The sequence below is a fragment of the Salmo trutta genome, chromosome 28 (genome assembly GCF_901001165.1).
Source record: "Salmo trutta chromosome 28, fSalTru1.1, whole genome shotgun sequence".
NCBI lineage: Eukaryota > Metazoa > Chordata > Actinopteri > Salmoniformes > Salmonidae > Salmo > Salmo trutta.
The window spans coordinates 17,677,906-17,705,012 of record NC_042984.1 but is presented as its reverse complement, the minus strand read 5'-3'; the positions used below and the strand labels follow the sequence as shown (position 1 = coordinate 17,705,012).

At 45.8% G+C, this 27,107-nt stretch overlaps 1 protein-coding gene across 2 annotated transcripts in view; it reads left to right on the top strand.

Moving 5' to 3' along the window:
* The first annotated feature begins 3,534 nt into the window (after positions 1-3,534).
* The window catches only part of LOC115165645 (plexin-A2), a 361,064-nt gene continuing 337,491 nt past the window's right edge, over positions 3,535-27,107 (top strand). For both annotated transcript variants that reach the window (XM_029718900.1, XM_029718901.1), the window contains exon 1: positions 3,535-3,991. The gene's annotated coding sequence lies outside the window, so the exon portion shown is untranslated. The remainder of the gene's footprint in view (positions 3,992-27,107) is intronic.

Sequence of the window (27,107 nt, the reverse complement as noted above, 5' to 3'; positions counted from 1 at the left end):
CTAGTCCTGTATTAGGGGACCAACACAGATGTCTTCAGCGCAAGCATTTATTTTTTTCTGGCCCAAACTACTTTACGCTCAAAGGTATTTACAATTTCCATTTGTCCATGTAAAATATGTTTACTACCTAGAAAAACCCAGTAGTGACGCAACTGTGAACTCGGGACTGGGAACTCGGAAATCTCAGACTTCCGACCTACTGTAAGTGCGGGAAAAAACAACCTCAGACTGGGAAATATTGGTTTAAACCGTCATCCAACTCGGAATTCCAACTTGGGAACTCTGGCCTCTTTCTAGAGCTCCGACTTTCGGACCTGAAGATCACTAACATCATCATTTGACCTCGCATTTTTCCGAGTTCCCAGTTGTTTTGAAGGCGGCACAAAACCAGGCGTAGATTATGGCATATACGTCATGATGTGACGAAATTACATTCATAAGGAAACAGTATTGTTCTGCATTCCTCCAGCAGTTGGCTTCCTCTCACTCTTTTTCACGTGTATTTTTTGTGATTTCACTTACGTTTTGGTTTGGAGTGTCACTGTATGGTTTCACAGGAGCATTCCAACAATCACATGGGTGCACCAACAGGAGGAGAACGGAGCAACTTGCGGCCCGATTGTCACTCCCCTCTCATGAGAATGCAGGTAAATCATTCAAGATGTATTTCCATTGGTTCACTGCATATTGATGCGTGTATTTGAAGCCTTGCAGAGGCAGCATCGCGGCAGAACAGCACAGAGCACCGACGAGTAAGGACCTCAGACAGAAATGGGGCGGAGCTCTGGCGGATCATACTGAAGACACGTACTGAAGTATCAAAGAAGTGCACAGTTAACAATTTTCCATTGGCTTGGACTCACCTGATTTCAAAGAACACATTGTGGTTTTCAAGGAATGGATTGCTTAAATTTAAATATTTATTCAAAGACAATTGAGGCTTTGTACTGCACAACATTTATTTGTGCCTCAGGCCTTACCCAGAGTCGGCAGAGCAAGAGGACAACCTGGAACAGACTTCCCCAAACCCAACAACTGGAGAAAGACCTTTTTCCCTTTCTGCAGAACAACTTCCACCTTAGCCCATAAGAGGGTGGCCAAGGTATTGAGGCTACTTTTACCTTCTTCTCGTTTCAAAATAAAATGTCCATACTGTTTGTTAAATCATTGCCTCATATTTTTGGCCACTGTCGTGGTTCCCAACTGGTCACTCTTATTAAACTTGAATATTTAGAGTTCTGGTGCTCAAACTCTCCACCAGCTGGCATAGTCTGTACCTTATGACATACACTCCAAGTTTTTCTTCATTTAAAAAATATACAGTTGTGAATGAAAACCAACACTTTGATTTTATTACACAGACGTCTAGCCAAACCACACGAGGACTGTACACACTACACAGACAGACAGTATACCCAGCACCTGCTCTCCCAGACCCGATATGAATTGAGTTATGTTCCAATCAAGCAAATCACTGCTTGTTCCAAACAAGCCTATGAGTAATGGATTCAAGAGCGGTGCTGTATTTGATTACCCCTGCCCTGCTCTGCTCTGCCGTGGCTTGACTAAGATCCATTTGAGTCTTGAGTGGTAGGCCACATGGAGCTAGGTAGTGCTGCTGTGGAACTTCAATATGGACGGCCTCCAGCTATTGACCTAGGCCATCTGTAAGTGGGCTGTGCTGTGCTTTTAGTTTACTCACACACTAGATGGGTCTGCGTCCTCTACCTCCTGGCAGTTATCAGATACTTGTGATGGCAGACAGAAACCTGTCTTGTTTTCCTTTTCCTCACTGAAGAGAATGGGGTAGCCTACTTTTTCCTTAATGTCTTCAGGTATGAAGCCTAGGGGGGGCATTAACCATTTTTCCCTCATGGCAATAACAGAATGACCATTTTAAAGTGCTGGATCATCACAAGTATTTAGACACATTTCTGAGTGAGTAGCCTAATAATTTAGTTAATCAGTGAAGGTCTCTTTTTCTTTGGCAACAGAGCGGAGTTGGGTGGATCAAGAGATCCCTCTTTGCTGAATATTAGAGGCAAATGCATTAGTGAACTACCAGTATTGCAACTGAATATAGAGGTACTTGGAACAGTTGATCAGACTGTACTTTAATAACTCAAATGTGAAAGACCAGGATGTGTTGGACACCTTCCTAGTGGCTAAGAGGCGACTTGTGGATGGAGAGAGGGAATTGATTAGCGTTATTAATGCAGCACAACAAAATGGCTACTTAATGGGTCTGGATTCCAGAACATTTTCAGAGAGGGAAAATAAACTTAAAGGGATTTGTTGGAAAAAAGCAGATAAGGAGCAGCAGAGTGGAGGGAATTAGTGCTGAGGCTGGTTTTAAGCGCTCTTCTCATTACTTAAACAACAATGTTCTGTCGCCCCCTGGGAGCACGGGGACTCGGAGGGCTGTGAAAGTAATACCTGATCATTATCTCAGAAGCAGAAAGAGCATGCATCTCAGAGCCAATCAACGGCACTGTTGGGTGCTTTAATGGCTGGTACTCAACAGAGGGTTACTGTGAATATATATGACTGCACACGGTAGTGTCTACTCACCTGGAAAGCGCATTACAAGGACCAATAATGGTCTAAAAATTGCTTGTCTTCTGTCTGTCTTTCACTGCCTCTCTCTCTCTTTATCTATTGAGAGCAAGGATAAGCAGAAAGAGATACTTTGCAAAAAAAATACTTAATGATAAATGTTTATAATTGGGCTTCAATCCACCATTTCAAAATTGGCCTATTTATTTTTAATGCAAATGGTTGATTCATTCCCTAAACTGAGTAGTTTAGACAATGTTTTTCTTCTTTTGAAGACCTGTGAGACTGTAGTAGGGCTATTGTATCGGGTCGTTTATTACTAGGTAGTAGTTCCGTGTTATGCCCATAGGTGGCAGTACTCTAACAGAATTGGCACCAGTATCTCCCCTGAAAGTATCCTTCACTGTTGAGACTTAAGTCACAATGCGCACCAGAACTGGCCTAACGGTATTGTAGAATGGATGTAAGACTAAGAGGCTTATTATATGTTTGGATTACATTCGATTATATTAATAATATTCATATTTTTTTTACTATATTAATACAATTAACTATGTTTCAATACATCAAATATAGCTTAAAAACGTATTCAATGCAGGTGGCTAGACCAATGTAACTGAAACATCTTAAATACATTATTATAAAAGCGTTTAAAGATTGTAGCCACTTTATGGTGACCTTTTATTCCTTGGTAATCAATAATAAAAGTATATTTTCCCATAGCCTATAAATGAGATGAAATGCGAGGAAAAGGAAGTTATTTATCCGAAAAGATAATTACTTTATTGTGTTCTCTACACTATCTTCCTACTTTTACTGGAGGCTGTTTTGATTGCCGCAAATCACACTGAGCATATGGCCAAGCAACTTTTCAGAGGCACCGCACTGAAACAGTTAACACATGCACCATGCAAATGAGTCCGTGCTGCCGAAGTGCACAGGGGGCCGGGTTTAAACGCTGTGGTTTGCTAGCGGTACTGTACGCTGGCGGGGTGCGCCGCAGCTTTCCATGCCAGTCTAACGCAGCCCTGTGAGAAAGTGTGTGTGAATTTGTGCGGCAAGGTTGCTACGCAAACCGAAAATAGCCTACCCGCCGATGGCAAGCAATTTTCAGCATAGATTCGTTATTGTGGTTTTACCTAATAGTAGCCGTGCGAAACCTAGAATCGGCTTTTAGGGATCTTTGGGATATAAATGAGGGGGCATTGGGTATCCGACATTGTATAGGAATTGGGAGTAAATAGGACTACTCTAAATTGTTTGAGGAACGCCGCGTCAGACTTTCTCGTTGTACTCGTAGCATTTTCCGTGGATGTAAGTAGAATACTCCATCACCTCAACGAAGAGAAGACCATCACCTCAACGAAGAGAAGACCATCACAGCTTGTGTGATCAGAATTAAAATATCATCAGCAGCTCCCACTGAAACCGAAAGGTGAGTGATAACGTTTAGCCTATGTTATTTTTTTTTATCTACCTAGACATAAAACAATTGATCATCAGTTTGGTTTTACATTTCGATGTCGATGCTGATGATAGCTACCAGCACAATTTTGTGTCTTTTGCCTTGACACTTCTGCTGAATAATTAACTGTAGCCTAGTCTGCCACAAGAAGGATGTAGATAATAATACGGCTGGTTATTACAAGGTTGTGGGATATTGCGCTGAATGAAAAAATGCCCCAAAAATAGATTGGATGAATTTCAGTGTTGTTATTATTCCAATGGTACCTGTTACTTTACAATGAACGTGTAGACAAATGTAGGCATACAGGTTATACAGGTTATAGACTCGTGCGTAAAACCACAATTACGCATAGCTCGTTTCAGCCAGGTTTTGGGCTTTACCGGAGTCATATGTATACCATGCACTCTATGACCTCACGGTCAACCTTTAATCAAAATGCAGCTGTCATCAGCTCATGAAACTAATTTGATTGAGTTTGATATCCAGACAATCCTAAAATATTCATATTGCATTGTTCTGGATTGATGTTATAAGGCCTCTATTAAGCTGTAGCATTAAATCAGTTATCCGATATTTTTAACTGACTATCATCCCAACGTATTTTCAATTACTTCCAATGATCAACAGATCAGTAGCTATAGCTAATGATTCCCTCAGCATCAACTCGCCATGCTGACCTTGACGGTGAACCTGCTATTAAGGGTAAGTTAGAGCAGTGCTCCACAGAGTGAATATAACATGTCCATTATAGTAGACAGACAGATTGTAGTGCCTATTTTAAGTCTTGTGTCTCATAAATACGATCCAATACGTGAGAACAAATGTGATTATTTTGCCCCATGTAACTTGTTTCTGTTCTTTACTGCGTTACCCGGGTCAGGGGGTTGGAATAACGGTGTTAAATGTACTCTCCGACACCGATTAGTCTACTCTTTCATCCAGCCTTCTAACTTGTTAATATTCTATAACACTGTTGATTTATGATAAAGGTTCCTATTACAATGTGGTTTGCCGCAAGACAGAATAACAGTCGCCGTTTTCCCCGAGCCTTGAAAGCAGCTAGAATCTAGACTGCTCATCTGTCGGAGCTCTGGACCAGCAGATGCACTCACAAATCTTCATTTTCCGTCACACACACACAGCGCCCGGGGAAGCGCTCATGACAGTGACTCTAAAGGAAAATAAATATTGTCTTTAGTAGAAAAATTGCCTTACATTTGCATGACAATAACTTGCATCTGCCCATGACTGACGGATAGCATATTAATCGTTGTGACCATGCAATCAAACATTGTTTCTTCTTGGTAAAATCAGTTTTTGTATATCTAAAGCGTGACCTACTCACATAATTATTGTAATATCCCTCTCAAAGCGAAACAGCAGTTTGACCGCAGGAACAGCCACCAGGGTGGAAATTGCATCCTTGGAAGAGCAAACCACTAAACTCAGCCTTGGTCTGATTATCACATGCTCATTATATTCACCTAATTAACTACAATCTGAAGAGAAAGCACAGACACTGATAGTCTGGAATGGTAATAGCAGCGTTTCCCAAACTCGGTCCCTTTAACACTACACAGCTGATCCAAATTATCAAAGCTTAGTTGATTAATTGATTATTTGAATCATGTGTTGTGATTGGGCAAAAAACAAAACGTGCACCCCTTGGGGCCGATGACCAGGTTTGGGAAACCCTGGGTTATAACATTACCAGTGTGTTTGGGCAGTGGGGCACTACCAGTTATAACATTACCAGTGTGTTTGGGCAGTGGGGCACTACCAGTTATAACATTACCAGTGTGTTTGGGCAGTGGGGCACTACCAGTTATAACATTACCAGTGTGTTTGGGCAGTGGGGCATTCACCTTATGACTCTATTATTTTAAGATACAGATTTAGTCAGACTAGATTCCCGTTTTCTGGAATCAAGTCTACATGAAATACATGATATCTAGATAATCTCTTTATGCGAGCTACAAGAACACAGTAAATTGCATTGCCATTCTGCTCAATGCAGCACTTTCAAGAGCACTGCAAGCGGAGCTGTTGAGAACATCAACATCACACATTCTATAATCAATAAGGTTAACTACATGAAGCTCAGAGAAATTACCTCCATTGGAGAAATTCACATCAAACTGGTTGGCTGGCTGGTTGATCGTGCACTGCCATTGCCTCACCATCTCTCCATCTCTCCATTCCCCTTTCTCTCAACGTGTGTTCCAGCATTTTGATTGGATTTTATTCAGCTGTCAGGACAGGAAGAATCTCAGTGCTATTGATTTGCTTTTTCCAGTTTAGTACATGTCTTTTTCCTGCAGGGTAATCGGGAGGTCTTATGTGATTAAGGATGGTTTGTTCACCATTTTCAACAGCTTTATTTTAGAAAGGGTAAATTATGCATCTCAATGGACTCCCTGAAAGCATTCTGGTAGTACACACATGGAGTACGAACGCTGTGTTGATTTGTCAGGATCGTCATAATGACTGGACCAAGGCGCAGCATACGTAGCGTTCCACATCTTTATTATAAAGTGAAACTTCAGCAAATACAAAACAATAAACGAACAAACGAAACGTGACGTTCTGGAGTGCTCACAGGCAACTACACAAAAACAAAACAAGATCCCACAAAACACAGTGGGGAGATGGCTGCCTAAATATGATCCCCAATCAGAGACAACGATAAACGGCTGCCTCTGATTGGGAACCAAAGCAGGCCAACAGAGAATTAAACAACCTAGATTACCCACCCTAGTCACACCCCAACCTAACCAACACATGGTAGCCGTTTTCTCCTTTCTATTCAAAAACTGCTGACCACTGAACAGCGTCACGTATGTAGTGTAGAATGTATACCCTGGCCCCTGTTCCCCAAGTCTCCTTCCTTGTGAAGATGAGACTCTTCCTCAGGATGACACAGCGGCTCAAGAGCGTCCCCTGTCGACCCCGACCACGACTCTTTAGACTTCAGCAGCTATCAAGCAGACCAGGGCAAGATCTGAACAGAGCCTGCTCTGCATCTCCTCAATACCATCAGTCAGGCCTTTAGAGCCTAATCATTTATTTTACCTTTATTTAACTAGGCAAGTCAGTTAATAAGAACAAATTCTTATTTTCAATGACAGCCTAGGAACAGTGGGTTAACTGCCTTGTTCAGGGGCAGTACAATAATACATATTTTTGTTTGTACTTAGTACCAAGTGAGTAGGATAGTGGTGGTGGTGACAGATAGCCTACTCTGTGCTTTTGTATGTGCTGTGTGAGTGTCACCAGCATGTAGCGCACACTGGCTTCTCTTCTCCTCTATTGGCTGGGCTCCCTCTACCAGGCAGCCAGGCCCGCCCTCCCATGTTTAGATTGAGAGATTTTGACAAGTCACTATGCATGCAGGCGGAATCCTTGACCTATTTCTTAACGAGTGAACAGTCTAAACATGTTCCCCCCCCCCACACACACACACATACGCACGCACGCACGCACTCACGCGCACACACACACACGCTTGCCTACACAGGCACTCCAATGCCTTGCAGGCTGGCTGCTGTGTGTTCACTTGTTCCTTGCAGATCTAGGTCTCCAGATGATCTGCTTGAGTTTAGGCTACTCACCATATTTGTTTGTTTAATGCCATTGGTCTCCCCCTCACCGCAATGTTTATCTGAACCTGTCACCTGTCCAGCTGTCACAACAGAGATTTTTATCTCTGACCTACACACGCTCCACTCATGCATGGCTGTACATGCGTGTGTGTGTGTGTGTGTGTGTGTGTGTGTGTGTGATAGAGAGGGAAGGTGTATCCATGTGAAGATTGACATAACAGAGACTTATAACATCTGTGACATTGATCAAGTGGAGTGTAGCCAGGGAGAGCGTTTAGTTGGAAAGTGGTTGTTGTATGGTGTTAAGCAGAACTATCTCTCTCCTCATGCTGTTTAAAGGCTGGCTCCTCACCCAAGACAGGTTCCTCAACCATATCTCTGAGCTTTCAGTCTCTCTCAACCCTGTAAACAACAGGCTTTTATTATCTGCTTGCTAGGCAGCTTCTTTAAGCATCATGTCCAGCCCACCTTATTTAGAGATAGCTATGCTTCTGTTAGTCATAATTATCCCAGAGGACTTAGAGGAGTAGACGGTAGCCAGCAGCAGTGCCCAGATATGTTGCATCAATGTGGGGGAGTTCCGATGCTTTTCACAGCCTTGCTTCAGGAAGAGGGGGAGGCTAAGGGTTCTACTCATCCATCAGCCTAGTCACAGATATGTGCGGAATGAACTGAACCTTGCACATATCATTATGTAATGCATTTGAAAAGTGCTTCTTTATGTCACTATAGGCAGGGCTACCCTGAAAGTCTTAGTCATGCTGTGGTAGTTTCCATCATGTTGAGTGGTTGTGTGCGTAGCCTTAGTGACTTACTGAATCGTTGAGACCAGTTTAGGTTGATGGCTACAGGCCTCTACATTGGTAAATAGCAGCTGGAGTCGGTATGAGCAACACATAGCACAGGGAGTGAAAATCAATGTGACTGCTCTGCATGACATTTTCCAATACATTCACAGAAACTCTAATGCACCAGAAGACTCCAAAGACCGCAAGTACTGCTTCTGAAATCATAGAGCCTGTGAGTCCGAGGTGGGTGCTTTTCCTTTTTAACTGCTGTGTGTGTGATATTGTGTTGAGAGTAGGGCTGGGCGGTATACCGTGTTTTACTATATACCGGTATTGGTGCACGGAGTGGTTTGGGTTTTTACTTTACATCCTATAACGGTATTTGAATGTTTGGTTTGTTAAATGTGATACACCGTGTGTAGCGTCCATTTTTATAGTTCACTCCGCATCTTGAGTCATCCCTCTCCGCTGTCTCTCTCTCCGCGCCGCTTTCCACGCAGACCTAGTCCCACCTGTCACTCAAGGAGCGCATTTGTTGTTGCTCGACCACGAGACTTTCGTTCAGTCTGCATGGTCAATGCAGCATGTGCAACGATGTTGTTTCCAATTTGATCTTAATATAAATCCACAGGCGTTCTATAATTACAATATTAGTTTGTGTTTCTTACATCAGCAAACAGCTAGTTTGTATTTTCTTAGCAAGTTAAGCTAAATCGTGTTAGCCACTAATGCTAATCACTAGTTAGCTGGCTAGCTAATAAAAGTACTGTAATGAACAGGCAGGGAGCAGGTCTCGAACCCTCGACCTTCAAGCCCGAAGTCCGGCGCGCTATCGACTGTGCCGCAAAAGCATGCTCAAGCGGCAGAGTCGATTTCCGCGCTTATAAACCCAGGGTCATTACAGTACTGAGTCAGAGCAAACGTAGCTAGCTAATACAGCCTGATACCAGTGCTGGTGGAGGCCTAAATCAGCATGTTGTTTGTGCAACAGTATCTTCTAAATCAAAGAGGAATAGGCGAAGCATGAATATTTTGGCTATATGAATAAAGATTTAATGTAGCCAAAGATTATAGGGTCCCCTAGGAAACACGGAACATCACTTTGGTTCCTACCCTGTCACAATAATTCGTCCATGGCATTTTCATTCGTTGTCATGTCAAACAACACTGTATTCAAAGTGCCCACTATTATTTATATTCTAACAATAGAATTATAATAAACATTCTATTTCCATGATTCCAAAAGTTCACCCAAGTGCTTTGATCTAAATCGCAATTGCAACATTTGGTTAAAAATAAGGCCAAGTATTTTTGCCCATATCGTGGCAGTGTGGAAATGATCTCAAATTATTTTTTATTTCACCTTTATTTAACCAGGTAGGCCAGTTGAGAACAAGTTTTCATTTACAACTGCGACCTGGCCAAGATAAAGCAAAGCAGTGCGACACTTACAACAACACAGAGTTACACATGGAATAAACAAACATACAGTCAATAACACAATAGAAAAAATCGATATACAGTGTGTGCAAAAATGAGTGCAGAAATTGATGGAAATGCAGGAAATGATTTTAGGTTGATGTTGAATTGAACAGTATAAACCAATCAGAATGGAGAAAGACCCATTGAAATCATTTAGAATATAAGTGTTGCCACTCTACGGTCACGCCCTACTCATAAAGCAAATGTACAACTTTTATTAATCAAAAACATAAAATACCGTCAAAATGTGAAAAATGCCATGATATGATATTTTGGCCATATCGCCCAGCCCTAGATGAGAGAGGTTGTTTACCCATGTCTGTCCGAGTGCTGATGGCAGAGGCCCTGCTGTGGGAGGTTGGAGGGCTGGAGAGTTGGACCCCCCAGACAGAGCAGTTGAGCAGCAGACTCCAACCAGTCTGTCTCTCTCGCTCATCAGAGGGCCAAGCTGAGGGGGGAACCGTTAATGTCCTACCTCTTTCTGGCAGGATAAAGTGTCCAGGGCCCTTATTCATAAAGACTATCAAAGTAAGACTCCTGATGAGTGTTGATTTAGGATAGGTTTAGCCTTTTAGATCATAATGACTACATCGACAGGGGAGACCTGGTCCAAGATCAGCATTCTTTTTAAAAATGGGTCCAAACCCCAGACCTCACCATGCATCCCCCTGGCTATTGACGGCAATGAGGCTAATGCTGAACTCCAGTGTGCCCTCTCCTCTACCAGTCCCAAAGGCCTGCCAGCTAGCTGAAACAAAGCCTTTTGTCCAACTACTGAATCCAACAGATGGAGAAATGGACAGTAAATGAAAGTAGGGGAGAAAAGGAAAAGTAACTTAGAGCATGTTAGAGCAGAGTGTTTGGAAAGTGTAACTCCCTCAGAAAGCACCATTGGTGTAACATTGAAGGAATTTTCCCCTGTGGTTGTGGTGCAACAGTGACGTAGAGCCCCCAGTGTGTGAGGTGCTGGGCCCATGGCAGCTCTCTCTCCAGGGCCCAGGCTTTGAAAACCTTTTATTGAGATACTCATGGAATTGCCTTCATGACACATTTCCATGGGACAGGATCTCTCGCCTCAGCCGTTCTTTAGTGCCTCAATCTGTCCGCCGCACTCGATACATCAGTCAACCTCTCACTCTCTTTCTCATTCACAGAACAGGCCCTTTAGGCATTCACCACCATGTCCACATGTCTCTGCCCAAACCCAGTCTCACTGTTTATCTGATCCCTCCTGTCACAAGCCATGCTATATTTTACCTGCTGTAACAAAGTTACAGATAAGAACAGCAATCATGGAACCAGGACCTGTGGAATAACAAGTCTGCCTGTTTGTTTGTCAGTGAACTTCACACTGGCTGTAAGTCACAGGCAGCCTGTCAGACCCAGTAGCAAGCCACGCATTACCTCATAGCTATGAGGGTTGTTTTGATTATTCAAGAAGGGGCTGAAATTGACATTTGGGTTGTTTGTGTTGACAGAACAAAACCCTCAGGCTATTTCTCCACCTCAAGACCCCACTATTTGTTGTGCCGAGACGAGACTGTTCCCGAGGCAGCACAACAGCTTAGTCAAAGCATTGAAAAAGGGGGAAAAAGACCTTGAGGCTCGAGCTTTACATTCAAATGCTTTGACTTTTTCAGTTTTCATGAAAGCACTGAATGCATTGTCTCTGTCTCTGAATTTTCCCTTTCAGTCTTGGTTGAATATAAGTCAGTTTAGGCCTAGAAGCATCAATAATCAATTAGCTTGTGTCGTGGGAGGATGTGCTGTTTTGTTTAGTGTGGAAGTTGACAATAAGTGAGCAACAAAAGGGAGAGAGCGGGTGAGAGGCATGCAGGCAGGGATGGAGGGAGGGAGGGGGCTGAGCACAGCACAGACACCAAGGGCAGCTGTCAGTAGCAGGCAGACGACATTGTGGCAGTGCCTGCGTCCCAAATGGCTCCCTATTCCCTATGTAGTGCACTACTTTTGACAGGGTACATAGGGTTCTGGTCAAAAGTAGTGCACTAAATAGGGAATAGTGTGCTATTTGGGAGAGAACCAGTGTGTGCCTGTGTATGTGGGGGTGTGGTAGGGAACAGGGCGCTGGGCACAGTGGCAGATAAGGTAAAGAACGCCAATGTGCCACATGCTGACAGAGTCCACAACGCCCCCTGGTGATGTGGATGGACGCCCTGCCTGGCCCTGCCACCGTCACCATGGTTACCACTCATGGTGGGGGCAAGGCAAGCAGCATTGCATTGGCTAGTCTAGTCTGCTCATGTGCTGTGAGAATGAGTTCTGAGCCAACGGCAGCTTTGTCTCTACTCCACTGCTCGGACTGCTGTCCAATTACAAGCAGACCAATTACAACCAGAAGCAGCAGTGTATTACTGCTCTCCATTAGCTCTTTTTCATTCAGTTCAAAAAGCTATGTGTAATTTGCTGCTTCACACTATATTGACTTAAGCTTTATTCTTCCTCACTTGGAAATGTAGCATACAATTCTTACAATTTACCCATTTGCATCAGTGCCAAATGAGCCATCCTCCCTTCACCAGCCTCCACTGATTTGCGTTATCTAAAAAATTGTTACGCAGTTCTTAGTCAGAAGAGCGAGGAAGGAACATTGTTATGGGGATGAGTATTCTGTAGTGTGTTGCCCTTGCATGGTCCTGTAGTGCTGGAAGGCTGGTTCTCTGGAGCTCCGCGACATGTATCCAACATGTCTGTCTGCTTTGTTACAATTCTCAAGTCAGCCAGGGCCTTATCTGTGTGGATAGCTCCTCTTCCCCATCAGAGACACCTTAACTCATCCTCTGCCTTCAGCTGGGAAAACCAGAGGAGATAAAGCTCCCCAACTCATTCCTGAGAAAAGATAGTGAACAGAATACCTCAAACCAGAAACCCTTTCCAAATAAAACTCTTTCCTCTGCCGACCAAAACAAATCCAACCAAAGCGATGATAAAAGACCTCGAAACTCCAACTTCAGACTGAAAACCCATCCATCCTATCTTGGCTATCCTTCTCCCTGTATGGTTGGGTTTGTGTGAAAGTCCGCTTTGGGCAGACAATCACAGAAGGGCAGGCAAGCTACTGACATGCCAGGAAGATTGGACACACTCCTTTAAAAACATGGAGGGTCCATTCTTAGGCCTTCAACACTGGGTCATGCCACAACAGTCTGAAGGAACGGGAAAGGTATTTGGGAGTCTGGAGTCGGGAAATGTGTTTTTAAGAGCATGGATAAGGCTTGTTCCCTCCCATTAGTGTACCTCAGCCTGCAGACTCTTTATTTTGGCTCAGAAGGACACAGAGTGTTCAGGCCAAGGGAAATGAATTCAGTCTCCCTCGGGTTGGCTAGTTACAGTATGTTGATGCATACAGTGCCTTAAGAAAGTATTCACACCCCTTGACTTTTTCCACATATTGTTGTGTTACAGCCTGAATTTAAAATTGATTTTGTGTCACTGGCTTACACACAGTATCACATAATGTCAACATGGAATAATGTCTCTAGATTATTTTTTAACAAATTAATTAAAAATGAAATGCTGAAATGTTTTGAGAAAATACGTATTCAAGCTTAAATAAATGTGCTTAACAAGTAACATAGTAGGTTGCATGGACTGTGTGCAATAATAATGTTTAACATGATTTTTGAATGACTACTTCATCTGTGTACCCTACACATACAATTACCTGTAAGGTCCCTCAGTCGAGCAGTGAATTTCAAACAGATCCAACCACAAAGACGAGGGAGGTTTTTCAATGTCTCGCAAAGAAGGGCACCTATTGGTAGATGGGTAAAAAAACAAAGCAGACATTGAATATCCCTTTGAGCATGGTGAAGTTATTAATTACACTTTTCATGGTGTATCAATACACCCAGTCACTACAAAGATACAGGTGTCCTTCCTAACTCAGTTGCCGGAAAGGAAGGAAACTGCTCAGGGATTTCCTCATGAGGCCAGTGGTGACTTTAAAACAGTTACTGAGAGGCCTCCCGAGTGGTGTAGTTGTCTAAGACACTGCATCGTAGTGCTAGCTGCGAGTCCAGGCTCTGTCGCAGCCGGCCGCGAACGGGAGACCCATGGGGCGGCGCACAATTGACCCAGCGTCGTCCGGGTTAGGGGAGAGTTTGGCCGGCATCGATGTCCTTGTCCCATCGCTCGCTAGCGACTCCTGTGCTGTGCCGGGTGCAGTGCACGCTGACACGGTCGCCAGGTGTACGGTGTTTCCTCCGACACGTTGGTGTGGCTGACTTCTGGGTTAAGCGGGCATTGTGTCAAGAAGCAGTGCGGCTTGGTTGGGTTGTGATTCGGAGGACGCACCTCAACCTTCGCCTCTCCCGAGTCCGTATGGGAGTTGCAGCGATGAGACAAGACTGTAACTACCAATTGGATACCACAAAATTGGGGCGAAAAGGGGTAAAATACATTTTTTAATAAAATTATTATTTTTTTTAAATATAAACAGTTACTGAGTTTAATGGCTGTGATAGGAGAAAACAGAGGATGGATCAAACAACATTGTAGTTACTCCACAATACCTACCTAAATGACAGAGTGAAAAGAAGGATGCCTGTACATTATAAAAAATATTCCAAAACATGCCTCCTGTTTGCAATAAGGCACTAAAGTAAAACTGCAAAGAAATTAACTTTATGTCCTGAATACAAAGCGTTATGTTTGTGGCAAATCCAACACAAGAAGAGTACCACTCTAAATATTTTCAAGCATGGAGGTGGCTGCATCATGTTATGGGTATGCTTGTCATCGGCAAGGACTAGTGAGCTAAGAACTAATCACAGGCAAAATCCTAGAGGAAAACCTGGTTCAGTCTGTTTTCCAACAGACACTGGGAGATGAATTCACCTTTCAGCAGGACAGCTTATGTAAATGAGATATTTCTGTATTCAAGAAACATTTCCAAAACCTTGTTTTCACTTAGTCATTATGGGGTATTGTGTGTAGTTGGGTGCTATTTAAAAAAAAAAAAAAAATACATTTTTAATTCAGGCTGTAACACAACAAAATGTGGAATATTCAAGCGTTATGAATACTTCCTGAAGGCACTGTACATGTATGACTCTTAACCACATATGACCAGTATATGACCTATATATGACCTGTATATGACTAGTATTTGACCTTCATATGACCTGCATATGACCTCTATATGACCTGTATATAACCGGTATATGACCTGTATATGACCTTTATGTGACCTGTATATGACCTCTATATGACCTCTATATGACCTACATATGACCTGTATATATTATGACCTACATATGACCTGTATATGTGGTGAGCAGTGAGAACCAGAGACTGGGTGAAAAGGGCTTTTTTAAGAAGGCATCTTGTCACATTGTGTTATGAGTAGGCTGAGGCATGTGGGAAGAGTACTTTATTTATGGGAGCCTATAGCTGTCTCTGTAAAGGCTTGATTTAATGTGTTTCTAGAAGCTGTTGTTATTGATTTTGACCTGCCCCTGACCTTTCAGGACAAGGCTTTGGAATTCACCCCCAGCTGTGTGGCATTGGAGGGTGAACAAGCAACAATGAATGTTGTTTTCTCTTGTCAGTCATCCCATCAAATAATATCAAGCAAATTGCCATTGTGATTTGCATAATAAACTAAACAAACATCACTATCGTCTTTTTAAAATTCTGCAATTTGTTCCTGTCTTGCCAACCATGATAATTTATCACGATGAATCCATTAGCTGGGAGTTGGGTTAAGTTCTCCCACTCCTCTTTCTTCTCCGCTGTGAGAAACTGTCCGCTCTGTGCACCACTGTAACAACCCGAGTCTGCCTGTCTATCATAAGCAATGATATGGGAGACATGACAGACGGATCTTCGCGCAAAAAGAGACACAATTATTACAAACATTTGCGCCTCCTAGGTCTTAAATTACAACCGCTGTGCAAAAGAAATAATCAAATGGTGACATCATGTATAATTCACTGATCAACAGCAATGTGGGTCAAGGAACAGTGTTTCTTTTCTGTAGCGTTTAAGGAGAATGACGGGGAGAATTAGGGGATCTAAGACAATTATGCTGCGCGGTGTGTGGAGCGTAGTGTGACAGCGTAGTGTGACAGCGCTGAGTCTGGCGGCTGAGGAGATCCTCTGTGTTGTCCATGAAGATGTTGATTAAATATGACTCCTCTGAAGCACAGAGCTGCCTGCCTGGAGGGAGAGGAGGGAGGGAGGGAGGGATGGAGGGGAGGGCTGCCTGCCTGGAGGGAGGGAGGGAGGGAGGGAGGGAGGGGAGGGAGGGAGGGAGGGAGGGGAGGGCTGCCTGCCTGGAGGGAGGGAGAGACGGAGGGAGGGAGGGAGGGAGGAGGAGGGGGACGGGTAGGTTTGTACTTGAAAACAGTGAATGAATATCTATCTGCTCATGTCTTAATCTGCAACAGTTTGGGACTTGGGGTCTATTGCCATTTTATGCGTGATACATACATAATGTGAGGAGTGGATGGGATCTCTGCCATTCATCTCTTCTATGTTAGCCAAAGGCCTGTATTCAGCGAGCGTCTCAGAGTAGGAGTGCTGATTTATGATCAGTTTTGCCTTTTAGATTAGACTGAATAGACAAGGGGGGGGCCTGATTCACAGCACTCCTACTCTGAGACGCTTGTTGAATACGGGGCCTGGCATTGGCATTGCCCTTTTCCAGAGGATGGCATTTGTGCCAGGTACTTAGTATTCCCTCTCTGGTTTTAATACCCAATAGGGGAGAGACCAAGTACTGCTGCTGCTGATTTAGGTGTTTTTCTTCTCATTACTGAAAGCTTTGGGAAGCTTGCAAGAACATAGTTGTAATGCTTGTCTGGCTGCTGCCTCTACAGTCCAACTGCTTTTTATTTTTCCATTAACTTAAGGAATACAACATTGTGTTTAACGTGACAGAGGTGAATAGGTGAGATTAATTTGCATCCAATTACAAAACATTGTCTACGTTAGATAGATATTATCATAATTCAAATTTACGACACAACAACATGGATGTTTGCTTTCTTCTGAATATTTTATTGCCAATGTTCCATGTATCACTGAAGAGGGTTTTGTTATCTATTAAGCAAAATATGCTTGACGATGTCATTGTTGATTGAGATAATTAAGCATTCATTCTCTGTGTTCTTTTGTGTACACAAGTCTGCTCTGTCTTTTCTAAGCTGACAATTAACAGCTTACAGCTTTCGTCCCCCTCCTTCTCTTCCTCCTCCCTCTCCTCCCCTCCTTCTGCTCTCTTCCTCTGTTCTCTCTGTTGTTTGTTTGGGAGGGCGGAGGAGTGAGAACGAGTGAGTGAGAGTGGGCTGGGTGGAGAGATGCCATTTGAAACAGGTGTGACTGTGTGGCTGAACAATGTCTATTGACATCTCACAGCGTGTTCACCTGTCATTTGGCTGCCAAGCGGCCATGCAGCCTAGTAAACACCTCTCTCGGTTTTCTGACTGTTCTGCTCTGTCACATAGGGACTTAGATACCGCAACAGTTAAAGGGGAGGGGCCGTCGGTTGGCCAGTGTGTCAATCACTGTCTGAATAGGTTCATAGTACACAAACACACACCTGCCTCCTCACCTTGCAGGGACTGATAAAGGACACAGTGTCTTTGTTAACTCTCCCACCTCGGTGGGTTACTGTGTCTGCTGCTGTTCTGTCTGAGGACTTGCAGCTGGAATGGCTCCAGTCTTCTTAATGCAGTCTGTCCAAAGTTTACATGTAGCACTGCATCAAGGTAAATAGACCCAACCCCTCTCTCTTTACTAAGCTCTGGCACTGCTAGCCACAGGTCGGTCTGAAACTAGGGACAGGAAGGACGGACAGGATTGGCTTATTAGCCTAAAGTGTGTGTTGCCGCAATTATGCACACCGTTCCTCATAATAAACTGGGTGGTTCAAGCCCTGAATGCTGATTGGCAGACAGCCATGGTATATCAGACTGTATACCACGGGTATGACAAAATATTTGTTTTTACTGCTCTAATTAGGTTGGTAACCAGTTTATAATAGCAATAAGGCACCTTGGGGGTTTGTGGTATATGGCCAATAACAATCTGGGATTGTTCTTCGTGACATTGAGTCAGAAAGGAAGAGGAAGGCACGTAGGAAGCCGTATTGGGAGGAGGGGAGGTATTATATTAGACATAGACCTGGGAAGTCTTGACGTGCTGGGCATCTCACAGCACACTTTGGCATGGCAGAGCAGCCATTGGGGAAGGAAAGTAGAAATACTGTATCACAGACCCACTCAGCACAGACTTTAGCATTCAAAAGCAGTCTAGGCAAACACGGAGCTGAAGCATCCTACTACTAATTAGCCTCGTGCTGCATGTTAGTCTGGCTCTGTTGGCTGCTCCACTAGGCTGGCTGCTCCACTAGGCTGGCTGCTCCACTAGGCTGACTGTTCCACTAGGCTGACTGCTCCACTAGGCTGACTGCTCCACTAGGCTGGCTGCTCCACTAGGCTGGCTGCTCCACTAGGCTGACTGTTCCACTGGGCTGACTGTTCCACTAGGCGGACTGCTCCACTAGGCTGACTGCTCCACTGGGCTGACTGCTCCACTAGGCTGACTGCTCCACTAGGCTGGCTGCTCCACTAGGCTGACTGCTCCACTGGGCTGACTGCTCCACTGGGCTGACTGCTCCACTGGGCTGGCTACTCCACTGGGCTGACTGCTCCACTGGGCTGACTGCTCCACTGGGCTGGCTGCTCCACTGAGCTGGCTGCTACACTGGGCTGACTGCTCCACTAGGCTGACTGCTCCACTGGGCGGACTGCTCCACTGGGCTGGCTGCTCCACTAGGTTGACTGCTCCACTAGGCTGACTGCTCCACTGGGCTGGCTGCTCCACTAGGTTGACTGCTCCACTGAGCTGGCTACTACACTGGGCTGACTGCTCCACTGAGCTGGCTGCTCCACTGGGCTGGCTGCTCCACTGGGCTGACTACTCCACTGGGCGGACTGTTCCACTGGGCTGGCTGCTCCACTGGGCTGACTGTTCCACTGGGCGGACTGTTCCACTGGGCTGACTGCTCCACTGGGCTGACTGCTCCACTAGGCTGGCTGCTCCACTGGGCTGACTGCTCCACTGGGCTGACTGCTCCACTGGGCTGACTGCTCATATTTGTGTAACTGATGAAATGCTGAATGGGGGGTTTCTCCACGGTAAGAAACAGACCATTTTTATGGCCCTCTTCTCTTTCCTGTTATTGCAGTTTTCTGCTGTGGTTGTATGATTCTGTGATGTGCCTGCCTGTGTAGAGCAACAGGGCAGGCATTCAGCAGTGTTCTGTTTGGCCAATAGTAGACTACTGTAATTGCCAATACCAGCACAGAAGGAAGTGCTAGAGCTTGTTCTGTGGATACTAGTATTGCATGGCTGCTGTGTGTGCTTTTGTGATGACGTTAATGTAGGCAGTCATACCATCCTCTAGTCTACCAGTTTCTTAGGCTAATGTCTTAGGTTTCAGTGAAATATCTCAGTTGGCTAAGGAGGGAATGGTTTGCCTTGCGAGGAGGCTTCATTTGGCTGCTTCAGTAAGCCCTCTGGCTTTGTGTGATCGTTCCATACAGGAAAATACTAGAGGATACTGTATGTGAGGTATATTTAATCGAGCATACAGCCATGCGATCTCCATAGACAAACATTGGCAGTAGAATGGCCTTAACAGAAGAGCTCAGTGACTTTCAACGTGGCACTGTTATAGGATGCCACCTTTCCAACAAGTCAGTTTGTAAAATTTCTTCCCTGCTAGAGCTGACCCAGTCAACTGTAAGTGCTGTTCTTGTTAAGTGGAAACGTTTAGGAACAACAACGGCTCAGCCGCAAAGTGGTAGGCCACACAGCCTCTGGAAGTAACGTCAGCACAAGAACTGTTCGTTGGGAGCTTCATGAAATCAGTTTCCATGGCTGAGCAGCCGCACATAAGCCTAAGATCACAATGCGCAATTCCAAGCATCGGCTGGAGTAGTGTAAAGCTTGCCGCCATTGGACTTTGGAGCAGTGGAAACGCGTTCGTTGGAGTGATGAATTACTCTTCACCATCTGGCATTCCGACGGACGAATCTGGGTTTGTCAGATGCCAGGAGAACACTATCTACCCGAATGCATAGTGCCGACTGTAAAGTTTGGTGGAAGAGGAATAATTGTCTGGGGCTGTTTTTCATCGTTCAGGCTAGGCCCCTTAGTTCCAGGAAAGGGAAATCTTAATGCTACAGAATACAATGACATTCTAGGCGATTCTGTGCTTCCAACCTTCCAACAGGAATTACTATGCCATTCACATGCTGGATTTAACACAACCCTGCTCAGAATTTCAATGCCTCTCTCCCCCTGAAGACTCATTCACATACTTATACGCGATTACAATGATGACATCATTCAATTATACCATGTCTCCCCACTAGGTGACTATAGCTACAGTGAGGTTCCCGTCTATGGACAAAAAGTGCTGTAATATCTAAACGGTTTGCCTGATATTGATGAAAATACCCTCAAATTTAAATCTGACAAAAAGCACTTTATAATTTCAAACCCAAGGTGCTGGAGTACAGAGCCCAAATATTTTGGACCTCAATGTAGATGAAGTATGGAGGAAAACACGTCCCTCACTAGGTGACCATAGCTAGATGAAGTATGGAGGAAAACACGTCCCTCACTAGGTGACCATAGCTAGATGAAGTATGGAGGAAAACACGTCCCTCACTAGGTGACCATAGCTAGATGAAGTATGGAGGAAAACACGACCCTCACTAGGTGACCATAGCTAGATGAAGTATGGAGGAAAACACGTCCTCACTAGGTGACCATAGCTAGATGAAGTATGGAGGAAAACACGACCCTCACTAGGTGACCATAGCTAGATGAAGTATGGAGGAAAACACGTCCCTCACTAGGTGACCATAGCTAGATGAAGTATGGAGGAAAACACGTCCCTCACTAGGTGACCATAGCTAGATGAAGTATGGAGGAAAACACGTCCCTCACTAGGTGACCATAGCTAGATGAAGTATGGAGGAAAACACGACCCTCACTAGGTGACCATAGCTAGATGAAGTATGGAGGAAAACACATCCCCACTAGGTGACCATAGCTAGATGAAGTATGGGAGGAAAACACGACCCTCACTAGGTGACCATAGCTAGATGAAGTATGGAGGAAAACACGTCCCCACTAGGTGACCATAGCTAGATGAAGTATGGAGGAAAACACATCCCCACTAGGTGACCATAGCTAGATGAAGTATGGAGGAAAACACATCCCCCACTAGGTGACCATAGCTAGATGAAGTATGGGAGGAAAACACGTCCCTCACTAGGTGACCATAGCTAGATGAAGTATGGAGGAAAACACATCCCTCACTAGGTGACCATAGCTAGATGAAGTATGGAGGAAAACACGAACCTCACTAGGTGACCATAGCTAGATGAAGTATGGAGGAAAACACGTCCCTCACTAGGTGACCATAGCTAGATGAAGTATAGAGGAAAACACATCCCCCACTAGGTGACCATAGCTAGATGAAGTATGGAGGAAAACACATCCCCACTAGGTGACCATAGCTAGATGAAGTATGGAGGAAAACACATCCCCACTAGGTGACCATAGCTAGATGAAGTATGGAGGAAAACACATCCCCACTAGGTGACCATAGCTAGATGAAGTATGGAGGAAAACACATCCCTCACTAGGTGACCATAGCTAGATGAAGTATGGAGGAAAACACGTCCCTCACTAGGTGACCATAGCTAGATGAAGTATGGAGGAAAACACGTCCCTCACTAGGTGACCATAGCTAGATGAAGTATGGAGGAAAACACGTCCTCACTAGGTGACCATAGCTAGATGAAGTATGGAGGAAAACACGTCCCTCACTAGGTGACCATAGCTAGATGAAGTATGGGAGGAAAACACGTCCCTCACTAGGTGACCATAGCTAGATGAAGTATGGAGGAAAACACGTCCCTCACTAGGTGACCATAGCTAGATGAAGTATGGGAGGAAAACACATCCCTCACTAGGTGACCATAGCTAGATGAAGTATGGGAGGAAAACACATCCCTCACTAGGTGACCATAGCTAGATGAAGTATGGAGGAAAACACGTCCCTCACTAGGTGACCATAGCTAGATGAAGTATGGAGGAAAACACATCCCCACTAGGTGACCATAGCTAGATGAAGTATGGAGGAAAACACGTCCCTCACTAGGTGACCATAGCTAGATGAAGTATGGAGGAAAACACATCCCCACTAGGTGACCATAGCTAGATGAAGTATGGGAGGAAAACACATCCCCACTAGGTGACCATAGCTAGATGAAGTATGGAGGAAAACACATCCCCACTAGGTGACCATAGCTAGATGAAGTATGGAGGAAAACACGTCCTCACTAGGTGACCATAGCTAGATGAAGTATGGAGGAAAACACATCCTCACTAGGTGACCATAGCTAGATGAAGTATGGAGGAAAATACAACCCTCACTAGGTGACCATAGCTAGATGAAGTATGGAGGAAAACACATCCCTCACTAGGTGACCGTAGCTAGATGAAGTATGGAGGAAAACACATCCCTCACTAGGTGACCATAGCTAGATGAAGTATGGAGGAAAACACGTCCCTCACTAGGTGACCATAGCTAGATGAAGTATGGAGGAAAACACATCCCCACTAGGTGACCATAGCTAGATGAAGTATGGAGGAAAACACGTCCCTCACTAGGTGACCATAGCTAGATGAAGTATGGAGGAAAACACATCCCCACTAGGTGACCATAGCTAGATGAAGTATGGAGGAAAACACATCCCTCACTAGGTGACCATAGCTAGATGAAGTATGGAGGAAAACACGTCCTCACTAGGTGACCGTAGCTAGATGAAGTATGGAGGAAAACACGTCCTCACTAGGTGACCGTAGCTAGATGAAGTATGGAGGAAAACACGTCCCCACTAGGTGACCATAGCTAGATGAAGTATTGAAAACTGATGGAGGATTCTAAAAAAGCAAATGCTCTGTCTTTTAGGACAGGGTTCTCAGTTGCTCATTGAGAAGAGGGAATAGGCTACACATTTTATACGTTGATTCTTCAGTATTTCTGGGAAGGATTCGGGGGCCTCTGGACTGGGAGAAAAGGAGAGGGTCGTGACCCTGGCACAGAGTTGCTGCAGGTGTAATGACTGATGAGAAGGAGGAGAGAAGGAGAGAGAGAGTCACAGCAGGGTCTTGTAATAGTCTGCAGTGTTCAAAGCACCTCAACAATGTCTGAAATGGGATTCCAATAGGTCAATACAGTGGCACAATTCTGTCCTTGTGTCTCTGCAGGACTAGAGGAGCACCCCATTAGGGTCCGGTTCTATTTCCCACTGTTTCATCCCAGGTGGTGTAATAATTCTCAGACACCTTTGCTCCTCCACAGTATTACGTTCAGCTCAGCCTTTAGGCCAAAGTGAATAACACGGCCAGGACTTCGCTACTGTTCTGTTGAGGTGGTGACACACTATGTTTCATGCCTGGGCTCTTGTAGGTCACAGTGACATTCCCCACTCTATTCCTCACCACCATCTACCCCCTTTCCAGGTGGAACTGTGATATCCAACACCCCCACCCCTTTCCTACTCTGCAGATAGAACTGTGATATCCAACACCCCCACCCCTTTCCTACTCTGCAGGTAGAACTGTGATATCCAACACCCCCACCCCTTTCCTACTCTGCAGGTAGAACTGTGATATCCAACACCCCCACCCCTTTCCTACTCTGCAGATAGAACTGTGATATCCAACACCCCCACCCCTTTCCTACTCTGCAGGTAGAACTGTGATATCCAACACCCCCACCCCTTTCCTACTCTGCAGATAGAACTGTGATATCCAACACCCCCACCCCTTTCCTACTCTGCAGGTAGAACTGTGATATCCAACACCCCCACCCCTTTCCTACTCTGCAGATAGAACTGTGATATCCAACACCCCCACCCCTTTCCTACTCTGCAGGTAGAACTGTGATATCCAACACCCCCACCCCTTTCCTACTCTGCAGGTAGAACTGTGATATCCAGCACCACCTCTCCCCACCTGCAAGTGGGAACTGTAATATCACAAATGTAATGAATGTGTTCTGAGAATTGCTGTGCATGTGGGAATTTCATTGGTCCATGTTTGAGGCCACCAACTGGCAGACTAGTTCTACATTATGAAGACATTCTGAGATTGTTCTCCACACAGTATGACTGTATTTCACTCTCTTTTTTAAATGTATAATAACTGATGTGATTTATTGTTATGATAAACATATGACAGTAGCAGGGAGACAGAGAGAGCTGCACCCAGTCCCAGCCAGCCACCCATTCAACCAGTCAGTCAACCAGACATCCTGACCCAGTCCCAGCCAGCCACCCATTCAACCAGTCAGTCAACCAGACATCCTGACCCAGTCCCAGCCAGCCACCCATTCAACCAGTCAGTCAACCAGACATCCTGTCCCAGTCCCAGCCAGCCACCCATTCAACCAGTCAGTCAACCAGCTGGCCTGCCAGACATCCGGTGGGGTTTTTATTTATTTTATTTAACCTTTATTTATCCAGGCGAGTCAATTAAGAACAAATTCCTATTTACAATGACGGCCTGTTCACATGGAACAGGCCGGAAGAGGAAGGCGAGTGCACCAGTCCTACCCAGTCCTGCCCAGTCTTACCCAGTCCTGCCCAGTCTTACCCAGTCCTGCCCAGTCTTACCCAGTCCTGCCCAGTCTTACCCAGTCCTGCCCAGTCTTACCCAGTCCTGGCCAGTCTTACCCAGTCCTGCCCAGTCTTACCCAGTCCTGCCCAGTCTTACCCAGTCCTGCCCAGTCTTACCCAGTCCTACCCAGTCTTACCCAGTCCTGCCCAGTCTTACCCAGTCCTGCCCAGTCTTACCCAGTCCTGCCCAGTCTTACCCAGTCCTGCCCAGTCCTGCCCAGTCTTACCCAGTCCTGCCCAGTCTTACCCAGTCCTACCCAGTCTTACCCAGTCCTGCCCAGTCTTACCCAGTCCTGCCCAGTCTTACCCAGTCCTGCCCAGTCTTACCCAGTCCTGCCCAGTCTTACCCAGTCCTGCCCAGTCTTACCCAGTCCTGCCCAGTCTTACCCAGTCCTACCCAGTCTTACCCAGTCCTGCCCAGTCTTACCCAGTCATGCCCAGTCTTACCCAGTCCTGCCCAGTCTTACCCAGTCCTACCCAGTCTTACCCAGTCCTGCCCAGTCTTACCCAGTCTTACCCAGTCCTGCCCAGTCTTACCCAGTCCTGCCCAGTCTTACCCAGTCCTGCCCAGTCTTACCCAGTCCTGCCCAGTCTTACCCAGTCCTGCCCAGTCTTACCCAGTCCTACCCAGTCTTACCCAGTCCTGCCCAGTCTTACCCAGTCCTGCCCAGTCCTGCCCAGTCTTACCCAGTCCTGCCCAGTCTTACCCAGTCCTGCCCAGTCTTACCCAGTCCTGCCCAGTCTTACCCAGTCCTGCCCAGTCCTACCCAGTCCTGCCCAGTCTTACCCAGTCCTGCCCAGTCTTACCCAGTCCTGCCCAGTCCTACCCAGTCCTACCCAGTCCTGCCCAGTCCTACCCAGTCCTACCCAGTCCTACCCAGTCCTGCCCAGTCCTACCCAGTCCTGCCCAGTCTTACCCAGTCCTGCCCAGTCTTACCCAGTCCTGCCCAGTCCTACCCAGTCCTGCCCAGTCTTACCCAGTCCTGCCCAGTCTTACCCAGTCCTGCCCAGTCCTACCCAGTCCTACCCAGTCCTGCCCAGTCCTACCCAGTCCTACCCAGTCCTACCCAGTCCTGCCCAGTCCTACCCAGTCCTGCCCAGTCCTACCCAGTCCTACCCAGTCCTGCCCAGTCCTGCCCAGTCTTACCCAGTCCTGCCCAGTCCTACCCAGTCCTGCCCAGTCCTACCCAGTCCTGCCCAGTCCTGCCCAGTCCTACCCAGCCCTACCCAGCCCTACCCAGTCCTACCCAGTCCTGCCCAGTCCTGCCCAGTTCTACCTAGTCCTACCCAGTCCTACCCAGTCCTGCCCAGTCCTGCCCAGTTCTACCTAGTCCTACCCAGTCCTACCCAGTCCTACCCAGTCCTGCCCAGTCCTACCCAGTCCTGCCCAGTCCTGCCCAGTTCTACCTAGTCTTACCCAGTCCTACCCAGTCCTACCCAGTCCTGCCCAGTCCTGCCCATTTCTACCTAGTCCTACCCAGTCCTACCCAGTCCTACCCAGTCCTGCCCAGTCCTACCCAGTTCTACCCAGTCCTGCCCAGTCCTACCCAGTCCTACCCAGTCCTACCCAATCCTGCCCAGTCCTACCCAGTTCTACCCAGTCCTGCCCAGTCCATACGCAGTCCTGCCCAGTCCTGCCCAGTCCTACCCAGTCCTACCCAGTCCTACCCAGTAACCGGCTGTTACCTCTATTCAAATGACGACTCCCTCCAAGAGATTTTCATTACGACCAATGGCATTTCTTGGAGTAGTTTGTAGCGTTCCAGTTTGCCGGAAATACCAGAGTGTTTTTTGATAGGAATTCCTATCATGGATAGATGATCACAATTCCAGATTAGCCACATGGAGAGAATCTGGACTTTCATGTGACTCTGTGCTAAGCTAAGCTATCTGCAACAGTTTGGTTTTATTGCGCTGTGATTTTGACTTACTTCTGTCTAAGTGGCACATTAAACAAACCCAGTAATTTAATTCATTTATTTATTTCCCAGTCAAGTTCCTACTGGCTGGTGTACTCCCTCTCTCCCTTCCCTAAATCCTCCCAGTGAGAGATGAAGAAGTGTATTAATATAATAAGAAGACGTTTGTTCCCTGTGATAATGTGTCTGCCTCAGTCTGTAGCAGCAGTCCTGCCTCTTAAGCTAATTGAAACACGGCCGTGACCAGTAGAGACCAGTACAGACCAGTACAATCCAGACCAGTACAATCCAGACCAGTACAGACCAGTACAATCCAGACCAGTACAGACCAGTACAATCCAGACCAGTACAGACCAGTACAATCCAGACCAGTACAGACCAGTACAATCCAGACCAGTACAAACCAGTACAATCCAGACCAGTACATACCAGTACAATCCAGACTTGTACAGACCAGTACAATCCAGACCAGTACAGACCAGTACAATCCAGACCAGTACAGACCAGTACAATCCAGACCAGTATGACCCGTACCAGTACAGACTAGTACAATCCAGACC